The sequence below is a fragment of the Fistularia commersonii genome, chromosome 28 (assembly GCF_037954325.1).
Source record: "Fistularia commersonii isolate RoL2024-O1a breed Wild chromosome 28, RoL_Fcom_v1.0, whole genome shotgun sequence".
Taxonomy (NCBI): Eukaryota; Metazoa; Chordata; class Actinopteri; order Syngnathiformes; family Fistulariidae; genus Fistularia; species Fistularia commersonii.
Genome location: NC_141311.1, coordinates 11,831,724 through 11,845,107, shown reverse-complemented (window position 1 = coordinate 11,845,107; position 13,384 = coordinate 11,831,724). Strand labels below are relative to the sequence as shown.

The window sequence follows — 13,384 nt, the reverse complement described above, 5'->3', positions numbered from 1 at the left end:
TTTTCATTTGACATGAAAACTATATGCTTTACAACTTAAATAAAAGAGACTAAGATGTTTTCAATTTGGGTACAATGAAATCAACCAAAAAAACAAGACATTCTGTGTTGCCAGATAATTTAATTTAAAAAAGGATCAAAAAAGGAGTGGTAAATATACCAAGCATGGAGCAGTTGAATTAAGATTTGTAAGGCAAACAGGAAAGCATCCCTGTGGCAGTGCTGATTCCCTTGGTAAACTTGCTTTTATCATTAGATAAATAGATAAATGTAAACATCTCACACTGAAAGTATTGTCAATTTATTTAGGCTTACTCCTCATCATTTTTTTTCAGCTTTTCCCCTCAGGGGCTGCCACAATGAAGCAACCTTCTCCATCTAACCCTATCCTCTGTATCCTCCTCTCTCACATCAACTAACTTCATGTCATCTTTCACTACATGTCATCTCTTTGGTCTTCTTCTATGGCTCCTGCCTAGCTGTTCCAACCTCAGCATCTTTCTACCAATACATTCACTATCCCTTCTCGGTGCATGAGCAAACCATCTCATCCTGGCTTCTCTGACCTCATCTCCAAAACATCAAACATGTGATGTTTCATTCTTGAGACATCCTCTTCATCCTTGTCTCTCAGAAAGAGAACCTCAACATCTTCATCTCTACTACTTCCAGGTCTGCTTCATGTCTTTTCCTCAGTGCCAATGTCTCGAAATCATACAACATTGCTGGTCTCACCACTGACCTTTCCTTTCATTCTGGCTGATAAGTTTTTAATAACACATTGATGACAAGTGTCTGGACTGATGAATATTAACATAAGATAGAATCTTAAACAATCTGTGTGATATATTGGTTGTGTATGTCTGCTCTGGTCATTTCTCCCTGATGTTGCCAGGGGGCAATAGTGTTTTTTTTTGTGTGGCTGAGGCTGTATCATTGGTCTTTCTCTCCAGTGTGTTAATCAAGTGCTTCTGTAATGGCAACACAGTATCAAGGCCTCTCTCCCCGTTATTTTAAGTAAAGTCCCAACATTATGTGTACCTAAGCACACTCACTTGGGGAACATTATCACCCGGCAGCCTGTAAGAGTGCTTGGGTGGTAAAGAATCTGCGCCAGTTGGCTAATATTAGGATTGGTAGTGGCTGTGCTGGCTGACTGACTGTTAACCAGGAAGATGGCGGGGATCGTCGGTCATGTCGGGATTTTTGACAAAGCGATGGAGCAGTGGTCGACATATGTGGAGAAGTTTAAACACATTTACTGGCAAATGGCTGAGGGGATGACAGAAAGCTTCCAGTACTTCTGAGTGGACCGATAATGTATGGATTTTTGGAAAATTTGCCATTTGTGGAAATGGCCATATCTATGGAGACAGTGGCAAAGGAGTCCCAGAAGCTTAGCAGCTCCCTAAAGGGGAATGCAGTTTCCCTCTCATCCATACCAGGAGGGAAATGCACCAGATATGGTCGGACAAACCATTCTGGAAGAGACTGCGTTTACAAAGACCAGAGTTGCCACTGCTATAGTAAGAAAATTCACATTTCACCAACATACAAAGAGAGCAGGCCAAGAAATAAAGCTGGAAGCACAATATGGGAGAGGAAAGACAACAAAGTCAAAGAGACAGGTAAATAAGCTTGCCACCAGTGATAAACTGAATGACATAGATACCACTGATTCGATAGAGGTCGCCCTGCACATCGTCAATGTAGCCAATAGGGGAACACAGATTGTAAACAATGTACAGCAGGATAACCCAGCAGGTCAGGCCAAAAGTTGAGGGGCAAACAACCAAGATGGAATTAGACACATGTGCAGCAATGTCCATTATCCCAAAGAAGTTGTATAATGCACAATTCAGCCATATTCATCTGCGCCACACCCACATCCTGCTGAAAACATACACTGGCCAAGTCATAGCCCCAGTAGGGGTGGTGAAAGTTAGGGTGCAGAAGAATAAACAAAGTGCAGGGCTACCCCTATATGTGCTCAAAGGTAATGCACCCCCCTATTTGGCCGTGAGAGGTTGAAAAGTCAGACTGAAATGGAGAGCAAAAGCATCAACCAAATCCATCCTTCACATGCTTCTGCATGCTGGAACTGACAGTTCTAGACAGCCATGCAGAGGTGTTCAAAGATCAACTGGGAACTTTAAAAGACTATGAGGTAGCGCTGACACTAAAGCTGGATCATCAGCCCAAGTTCGGTCAGGCACGGGTGGTCCCTTATGCGATCAGGCCCAAGGTGGAGGAAGAGCTGAAGTGTCTACAGAAGCTAGAAGTGATTTCCCCAGTGCAGTTCAGTGAATGGGCCACCCCTATTGTGCCCAACACAAAGAAAACGGGGGATGTATGCATTTGTGGGGACTTCCAAGTCACCATCAATCTTGCACCCTGTGCTTCAGTAGTCTGGATCTCTTGTGTACCTGCAAGTGCCAGTTCAGGAGGGTTTATGCTAATATGTCACCATCACAACACACAAAGGACTGTTCTGTTACAACCAACTGCCTTTTAGGATTACATCAGCACTCTCCATCTTCCAGTGAATCATGCTTGGGGTCCTTCCCGATGTGCACTGTTTTCTGGATGACATCCTAAAAACGGGACATAATAATCTTGGTCACCTAAACCGCTTGGGAAAATTTGGCCTCTGTGTACAGAGAGAAAAAAGCAAGTTTTTCAGAGACCTACTGGAATATCTTCACTAATCCCCAGAAAAGGACCATGCTATTGCAGAGGCCCCAGCCCAAACCAATGTAGGCCAGCTACACTCTTTCCTGGGTCTAAAATTATTGATAGGTTTGTCCCAAACATGGTATGTGCACATGCATTATTGCACAGGGGGGAAAATGGAAATGAACCCTGGAGTGTGTGAAAGCATTCAGCACAGCAAAAGTTCCAAAACAGCTCCTCTCAGATAAAGTGCTCGATCATTATGACCCCAAACTGCCACTCAGGTTGGCATTTGACGTCTGGTTATATGGCGTGGGCACAGTGATGCGTTTCCACCCAGATCCTTAAGCAAAGTGGAACAAAACTACGCTCAGATTAGTGGGAGGCCCTGGGAATCATACTTGGCATACATAAGTTCAATGCCTACCTCCATGGCTGCTATTTCACCCTGCTCATAGACCACTAACAGCTATACTGAGCCCAAGCAAGGGTATTCCATCTATGGCAGCTGCCAGACATCAGTGGCGGGCCCTCAGACAACCATTACATGATTCAGTATAGGTTTCAGCTGTACATCGAAATGTGGATGGCCCTTCTCCCCTCCTTCTGCAGGTCGTTCACGAGGAAAAACTGGGTTCAGTGGATAGGGTGCTGATACATCACCTGACACTCTGCCAGTGTGCAGCACGGACAATCGTAAAGAGACAAGGCATGACCCAATGCTCGCTCAAGTAATGGATAGGGTACTCCCAGGGCAGTTCCCCGTGACTGAAGGGCGGGACAATGCCGGGACACTCTTTTACTCACAGTGAGATGACCTCACTGTGGTGCGGGGGTGCCTTCTCTGGGGTTACCGGGTGACTGTGCCCCCAAGACTGAGGCCACAATTGCTGAAAGAGCTGCATGCAGGGCACCCTGGGGTAGTGAAAATAAAAGCCATTGCTCAGGGTTATATCTGGTGGCCGGGGATTGACGCTCAGATTGAAGAGCAGGCCAAAGTTTGTGATTCATGTCAGTCTCTCCAGTCTCTCCCCACTCTTGGCAATAGCCAGGGAATTAGTGGCAGCAAATATGTGTGGATTTTGCAGGCCCTTTCGCGGGGCACATGTTTCTGGTGGTAGTTGATTCAAACTCGATGCGGCCGGAAGTGCAATTGATGGACTCCACTACAACCGCTAAGGCCATTCAGGCTGTTAGGATTTTGATCAGCCGTCATGGATTGCCTGAAGTGTTGATCAGTGATAACGGTCCACACTTCACTTAAAGTGATTTTGCAGTTTTTCTTACAGCGAATGGAGTGAACCACATGCACTCCGCACCATTTCAACCAAACAAAAATGGACAGGCAGAACATTTTGTGCAAAAGCTGAAGCACTCGTTGAAAGCGTCCAGGGAGTCAACCAGAACCACAGTGCAACACAGGCTGGACTGAACAGGCTGGATTCATTCTTGCTCAGCTACAGAAATGCCCTACACACCGAAACTAATGAGTCCCCGACCATAGTCTTCTTCCGCCATCGCCTCTATGAACTCCTCAAGCAAAGTGAGGCAGTGGTGGTGGATGAGGCTCATGCAGATCGACAGGACCACAGGGCCCGATCTGCCAAGGACAAAAACTTTGGAGTGGGGGATTCTGTTCTGGTGAGTCATTACAGGCAGGGGGGATGCCAGGTGTGGTGATATTGCAGTCGGGGACAGTGTCTTACACAATGGATGTGGGCTCAGGAGTACACTGGAATTGTCTCACTGATCACATGCCGACCAGTAAGCTGCTTGTACCCCAAGAGCCACAACAACAAGAGCACTGAGTCAACCAGTGACAGGTCCCATGACAGAGCAGCAGACTGTTCCCCCCCGGTAGTTGGGACCGGAGTTACCCGGTCATCTGGTTACCCAAAAGGAGGCAGCCTCTCCAGAACCACCTGACATGTCAGTCAAGGCCGTTCCTCCTCCAGAGACAATGAGCAGGTACCCTTCACGGGTTACCAAATCCCCTGACCATCTAATCTTGTAAAAGGCTTGGAGTATGGGTCCTTGCCTCACAATCCCCCGACAAACTAGAGGTGTGGAGCAGTCTACCCCCAGCTTCATGTCATCAGTTCATTTCATAGGCTGAGTCAGTTTACTGTTTGTAAAAAAAAAGGGGGGGGGGGGTGATCTTGAAGAGATATTTAGTATTGTACCGTTTGAACACCCACTTACGATCCAACAGAGTTGGGGAGACTATATTCGACATAAGTGGAGAGGAGATGTGATGTATTGGGTTTTGTTTGTCTGCTCTGGCCATATCCCCCAGGTGTCACCAGGAGGCCATAATGTTTATTTGTGCTGTGGTTGAGGCTGTATTGTTTGTTTCGCTCCAGTGTGCTAATATAGTACTTCCGGCCTATTATTTTTGGATATGTTAAGTCCTATCAGTATATGTACCTAAGCACACTCACACACTAGCACACTTTATTGAACAAATTGTCGATAGAAAGACGACTGGTATTTACATTAAGCATTGACAGGACAGTTAGAGTAATATTTGTATGGCAAACAGCAAAGTAGTCCCTGTGGCAGTGCTAATTGCCTTAGTAAACATTGGAACTTGCTTATTGTGACAGTCATGGACGGACGGCACAGGTCCTCTAAGCCTGTGGTCCCCAATCCCCAGGCCGCGGACCAGTATGGGGCTGCACAAGAAATAACTAATTATTTCTGTTGGATTTATTGTCGGAGTCTGAACAATCTTTATTTTGAAAAATTACCGAAATCTCTCGGTTACATATCAGTACTTGAGCGCCAAAAATGTAACCCACAAGCTAGCAAAATGAGGAAAAAACAGATGTCAGACGCAAAGTTTCTTTTTGAAGGGGAAAAGGTGGATTCACATTTATTATTATAGTCGCAATCCAAACAATCTACATGTACAGCACATTCCCCCGGTCCGCGGTAAAATTGTCAAGCGTTGACTGATCTGCGGTGATAAAAAGGTTGGGGACCACCGCTCTATGTGGCTGCGGGGCGGCCCTTGTGTGGACGCTCACTAACATGTGAGTACCCTTGCGCACACCGGAACAGACAATTTGTTTTGTGTGCCTACTGCGGAATTGGGAAGATGGGGTGAAGGTTCCTTGCCACTAGCACGTTCTACGTCAAGGAAAAAAAGGACCATTTATTGTGTTCCGGCCTTAATTGGACCAGTCTAACTTGCACGTCATGAGGATGACAGACAGCCCTGATCAGGTTGCCTGGCTGCTGCTTCAGTTATGTTGTTGTTTGTCAATTGTTATGTGTTCTCCCTTTCATGTGGTAATGGTGCTAGCTGCCTCCTATAGGTATGTCCATCTCATTATATGTCGGGCCAGGATGTTTATTTCCCATCCTGTCATGTATGAGTCCTTGATGCCAGTTGTTCACGGTTTTCCACCAGAGATTTAGGACGTGTTCTTTGGGACATGGAGACAGTTTTGATTAGGTTGGATTTGTAAATTACCTTTCCTATTTTTCTAAAAACTATTTCTTTCTGTTGATAAAAAGAAAAAAAGGAAAACAATATATTTTTGGTGACATTTCATTGCATGAGTTTTGCATCGATTTATCTGTTGCCTCTGCATTTTTGGTCTGATCCACCAGTTCCTAGTGTGGTCTGCTCATCCATTCTGTCACACTTATATTATGACATTAAATTTAATCATGCCATGCTGAAAATGTTTTCAATATATTTAGGCTTATTTCTCATCAATTTCTTTGACTTTCTGCTTTAACCTTCAGGGTTCACCACAGCAAATCAAGCTCCTCCATCTTACCCTGTTCTCTGTATCCTCTTTTCTCACACCAACTAATTTCATGTCCTCTTTCATTACAACACCAACGAACTTCATATCCTCTTTACTTCTCATCAACTAACTATCTAAAAGTTGGGTAAGGTACACGAGGTAACAGTGTATCCTCCTACTTCTAGCTCAACATTTAGAAATTCAAAGCAACAGCTGGGTATGGTCGATCATACAGCACAATGTTTTCAGTGAAACAATACACCTACCTACAGACAAAAAAACATTTTCAAATTACCTAAACCCCTATTGTATTTGTGATGATTTGACTGTTTTCTAGACATAAAATATTCATAATTTTGCTTTGTATAACAATTATGCAAGTGGGTTGGCTCATAAAGACTGACTGTCCTATTTACAAAGTGTAGGCTGTGATGTGTGAACCATAACACTATTGGATAAAGTATTAATTACATTTACTAGAAAGAGAGCAGTGTCACAAAAGCCTGTAGCATAAACAAAGACACATTTCCCGACCAGCTTCACACAACTATTTACTAATTTCGCTTTATAGGACTTTTTTTTGTGGATTTTGGATTTTAGATTTTTGGATTTGGGTTTGGATTTTTTCATCTTTTGTACTCCACAGGTCATTGATATCAATGCTGAAAAGTTACTATGTTTTGAGTAGGTTTTTTCTCCATTTCAGCAGAAAAGGGACGGTTTTATATTAGTTTATTCAAACAACAGTTATTTACAATATGACTGATATGTTTACCACCCCCAAAACTCCAAAAATTGAAGAAAAAAATGTAGATATTGAGATATTTCTAGGTTGCAACAGTTAACTGGCACAAAGTGTTAGTTAAAGGTCATCTGCCAGGCCTGAATACTTCTTTGTTATGGAGACAAAAATCTAGAGAAATAATTTTGAGTCTACCTTGGAAGTCTTCACAAAATCTAAGCAACTGAAAAGGCCAATGAATAACTACCGATATCTTCACTAATCCCAACAAAAGCCCTTTATGCCAGTCAGCCAGGAACAAGATCCTTGCTGCCTTTGGCCAGTTCACCTCTCCCCTGTAATTACCCTATCACTAACAGTTTTAAGACAAGGAAAACACCCTTTTAGTGTTAACAGGAGTTGGCCTCCATTCCCCTCCAGACTGTATCACTGTTATATGAGACCCTTGTGGTAATGTACTTGCAAGGTCCAAATAACATCCATTACACCCATTTTGTGGAAAAATGGGAAATCCTCTATGAGAGAGGGAAAAACTCTAGCAGCATACTAAATTTGGGTTGAAAACACTATCTACAGACATGCTCTTCCCTTTTAATTGATTGTATATGTTCTTTCTTTGTAGCGTGTTTCTTCCTAAAATGCACAATCAGATTTAACTTGCATTTTTTGTCATGTCTGGCATTACTTTCCTTCTACATGTCTGAGTAAAGGAAGTGAGCACAACATCTGGGCACAGTGATTTTTTTAACTAAATGTACCTTCATAAATGAACCCGAAAAGAACATTATCAGAGACACACTTTTCTTTGGGGATATTGATATGACTGAACCTTTGCCAGTGAAAAGTAAAACCATTAAAAAACAACATATACATTTTTCTCTCCTCCAAGTACCTTGTGCAGGACGTGACTTAACTAAGAGTAAGAAAAGTATGGATATCTTACTAGAGATGGATGATGTATTGGTATCTCCTCAATTCAAATTTAATACTGAGACAATGGAATGACATGGAATTGGATTAATGATGGTGTCAAATGTTTGCCCAGAATGTATGTAACTGGGAAGACAGAGAACAAGTCAAATGAAAATTAGGAGTATTGTCACCTGCTTACCTACAATGTGATAACCATGTAATGTACTTAATAAAAACAGGAAGACTGAAGATTACTGATGAATGTGTGAACTATTTCTAAAATTCACTTGAGATTTTTTTTTTTTTGTAATATATAATTGGGTGAAAGCAGTCAATCTTCTGCAACAATATTATTACCGTATTTTTCGGATTATACGTCGCTCCAGATTATAAGTCACACCATTCAAAAATGCATACTAAAGAGCGAAAAAAACATACATAAGTCGCACTGGAGTATAAGTTGCATTTTTTGGGGGAAATTTATTTGATAAAATCCAACACCAAGAATAGACATTTCATCTTGAAAGGCAATTTAAAATAAAAATAGAATAGAGAACAACAGGCTGAATAAGTATAGCCTAGTATAGCCTATATGACGCATAAACAACTATCTGAGAACGTGCCTGGTAGGCTACGTTAATGTAACATATTACGGTAAGAGTCATTCAAATAACTATAGCCTATAGCACATGCTACAACCATACAATCGGTGTCACTCTTAATCACTAAATCCAACAAAATCTTCTTCTTCTGAACAACTCCGCCAACTCTGAAGGTAGACAATGTGCCGCTTCCTCTTCTACATCGCTTACGTCAGTCATCGTCACTTGCAGTTCCAATTATTCCAGCCTTTCTGAATCCCGACAGGATGGTATCCTTGCTCTGATACAGAGGCGACTGCGTTGCATGAAGCGGTAACACCAGGAAGGTCCTCCCGCAAAGTCATTCACATTGATCTCCTTAGCAGACGCAACTGTACTGTTGACAAGCCTCTCCCGGCAGCACGGTGTTCAAGCACCAATGTGTGAACTCGTTCCTCTAGCTGTGGCCACCTAGCTTTTAGCCCGCGATTAGCTTTTTTTAGTTTACTTCATTTCAGTAAGAGTAACCTCCGCTTTTCGGCAGTCCTTTACAAGTTTCTCACAAACTTCAAACTTTCTTTCTGCTGCTCGATTGCTGCTTTCGACTGCATATTTCACTACTTCCGACTTGTAACCTGCAGAATATGATTTTCTTTTCGGTGCCATTTTCGTTCAACCCTTCTCAGTAGTTTTTTATAAGTTACCGGGAATGTTGAAATTATCAATTTTCATAGGTACAGAAGTAGCAGGTAGCATCTTTTTTCACAACGCACTTCTGCCATGACCCGCCCCCGCTGAATTTTGATTGGTTGGCGTGTGTGTGTGAGACGATCGCTGATATATTAAAGACACACACGCAGACACAGACACACACATCAGAGCAAGAGAGCTCCGTAATTTCACACATAAGTCGCTCCAGAGTAGTCGCACCCCCGGCCAAACTATGAAAAAAAACTGCGACTTATAGTCCGAAAAATATTGTACCATATATAAGTAAGATATTATTAAATGGGAAAACCAAATGTATTCTTTTCCTCTGGCAGAGACTTCTTCATAATAATAAGAACAAGTGCCAGGCCATTTAACTGAGATAAACATTTCTCAGACCTTAGCTTTTCACAAATACAAACTACTACTATGTGCAAAAAAAAACCTGCTTGAAAGTGATCCTAATGCCATAGGAGACTGGGAGCTAACATCCTCACATGAACCAAACCCAAACTGAAAATGCACCAAACCACCTGGTCTGAGGCTCTGACCTACAGCTATACATTGCTTCATAACATAGCTAAGAAAAACCCAAGATGCTCTTGTGAGCATTTACATTTAAGTGATGGTGTTGTGCTGCCCTTCCACAGCTAATACACCAGGGATCTTCTTTTTTAGATTTGGAACAAAAAAAAAAAAAAAAAAGATTGTTGAATACCTTTTTCTACAATGTTCACTTGAAAAAACTTTCTACTTACAATTTCAGAAGAAATGAGGGGGAGTGTCCATTTGTGTGCTTTGGAGACGATTGACAAAGCTGAAGATTACATTGACTTGAGTCAAGGGTAGGAAAAAAATACACATGCTCACACAGACCTGTACAAATTCTATTTAAGGCACAAACACACTTTTGTCACTTTTTGACAGCTCCAAAAGATATGAATAACACAGCATTATAGTTGTGAATATCACATAGAATTAAATTCAGGTGTTCAAGAGGAAAGCCCCATCTAACCCTCCAACCATCCTACTCTGTTTGAATATGATAATGTAAAAGATAAAAATAGTCCGTCGACTAATAGTAGACCTGAACATATACAGCTTCAAAAACTTGAAATTCAAAATTATGCCAAGATATGAAATTAAATAAAAACTGACATCCCAGTGATGACTGGTTAAAGAACAGAAAACATTACATTGAAAGATGAGGCCTGGTAAGGTACCTTAATTTAACTTATGTGTGGAACTAGATGCTTTTATTATAAATGCTACATTGAGACACAAAACTAGCCTTTTCTCATCAACAGGAAACCTAGCTCAGATTTTTTTTTCTTTCTCCACTGCTGGCAAGCTTGTTGCCACCACCGAAAACCCAGATGTTGTAAAGACTGCTAACATTGATCCTTTATTACTCCCTCTGTCCAAAATTTGGTGCACTTGAAAATGTTGAGGCCTCAAGAGATGGAAATGTGTGGTTTTTCATCCAAAGTTTTTCATGCAGAGAGAATTATGAAGCAGCCATTCATTTAGGTCTCAGCTGTGAAAGCTTCAATGTTTCTAATTAGCAGCATAAGAAGAGAGAAGCACAAATAGACAAATGTTTTTCCCCTAAAACTGGTGGCCCTGCTTGACCACAAAACCATGGCTAAAAATGAACAACCTTGAAATGAAAGTTGATAGTACGTGACTGAAAACACAGTAAGTATATATTGAGATAATACAAAGTTTGATGCAATGTAATAGCAAGATCAAACCAGGATGTGTCGGACACATTTATTTAACCGGTTTCTGAAAGAAGAGTTTAAACCTTGAATAAATACGACACATATTGAAAAGTCTGAAATTCTTCATTTTCTGTACTACCTATCCCACAGTGGGGTCACAGTACAACTAGAGTAAATTGTGGCTGAAAATGGTCTGACAAAAGGGATACACCCTGGACTCGCCACCAGTTAGTCAAAGGATCAAATATAGACATACAGGTACAACTGTCATCAATCGGTCATTTGCATCTATGGACAACTAAGTCTTTTCAATTAGCCTCTTGCATGTTTTTGGACCGTGGAAGGAAATAAGAGAACTCTTTGAAATCCCATTCAGGCAGAGTACATGGAAGCACCACACAGAAATGACCCTCTTGCTCTGAAACAGGGGTGCTAACCACTGCACTGCTTTGCTGCTGGTGTGTCTTCAGTAACTAGTGAATGTGAGTGATAAAGAGTAGTGTGCTATGCTCATTCACCAGTTAAGGTGAGACAAAAGGATGTCTGTTGTATAAAATGGTCAAAAATGTTCACACGAAAAATGCTAACACTGAATCTATAGTTGAAGAAATATGTCAACTGACAGAATAACACAAATTACCTCGTAAACATTTTGATTACAAAATGTTGTTCAAATGCCAATGCCATTCATCAGGTGAAATGCCAAACATCCTCTGGTTTTCATCTATCAATTATGAGAATATGTCACTGTTCTCCAGAATATGAAATATCAGTACAACAGCAATGTGAGTTTTAGGAAACTCTTTGCATTTACTAATTTCTGATATGTTGCAGATACATGGAAGAACAAGATTGCTAGACAATCTAGACACCTTAATTGGAGAGGTGACTTCAAGGTTTTTGATTTACTGTACTTATTAATTGATCATACAGTTTTTTTGTGTTTACTCAATGGTCAAGGCTTTCCATAAAGCACATGAAAATATTTTTTTAGAGTACAGTTATAAATCAAACTATTTTAAAAAAGTCTGACTGCACAATAATGCTGAGAATGATATTACTTTGAAATGCATTATTTTACATGCTATCACTTATCATTGCTAAATTACTTGTTTTACTTTTGACAAGGTAAAAACATTTGAATTCAAAATGAGTGGTTATTCAAACCCAAATCAACAAGACTTTCCTTACATTGACATGTTTGTTTTTATGCCTTAGCCAAATAAAATAGTACTTATGAATCATAAAACATGAATATTAGGGTGGTGGTTTTGGAAGCCATACTGGCCACAGATTTATTAATATTCATGACAGTTGAATTTTGACGGCACAACTAAACTGCACAGCTATACATGATCCACTGTTTGCATGTCACTTGTGCCCCACCCTGCGATTAATGGCCTATGATATAATGACCTATTCTGTTAAGAGTGGAACAGAAACCACCTTGGGGTTTGTTGTAAGAATGAAATTGACAATTGGCAAGCGCCTCTCATGGCACTTTGCATTCAAAGCATAATGTATGTATTTCCACTGTGGACTATTTCTGGCAAGATGTAAATAGCATCAATGTGGATTTATATGTATGTAAATTCATATGTCAATGCTATGTTTGTATGCAAGAACCTAAGCCATTAAATCTGACCTATATACAGAGCAATTATATTTACAAAATGTAATTACTGACATTATATGAATAAGCATTTAACCAGAAGACTATGACTTGACAGGAAGTAATCACCCGGCTAAAGATGGTCCAGCATGAAATCAGGAAAGTGTGGTGAGACAGATAGAACTGATTTCGTCTCACCCTTTGCATGACTGTGACCAACTCGTAAACTGAATATCTGACACTGGCCACACAGTAAAAGATTACTTGTGCCACTCAGTATAATAAAACTAATTTATACCCCAGGCACACACGTTTTTTTTTTCTGATCGTGGAAATATAACTTTTTTTATGATGAAAATGACCAAGCAGATTACTACTATGTTGCAGTAGTATTTAATATTGTTGGAAATGTACTCAAATTGAGCAGAGACAGTAAGGTAATGAATAACGCAGAAGAATTCCCATGCTTCATAAAGTACTTTGGAAAAATTGACAACTATAACAATTTATCTGAAATCACTTTCACATTAACAATGGACAACTTACATAATCTTCCTTCAACAACTTTTGTTGATATAACCAACAAAATAATTTGGACCAGGCTCAAGAAACTTGACTGTCAACTCGATATTCCTCTTAGCTGCAGGTAGTTGGTATGACTGTCAAAAATCC

General features: G+C 40.8%; 1 protein-coding gene across 1 annotated transcript in view; it reads right to left on the bottom strand.

Moving 5' to 3' along the window:
• The window catches only part of yes1 (YES proto-oncogene 1, Src family tyrosine kinase), a 33,115-nt gene that overhangs the window by 17,344 nt on the left and 2,387 nt on the right, over window positions 1–13,384 (bottom strand). The window lies entirely within an intron of this gene.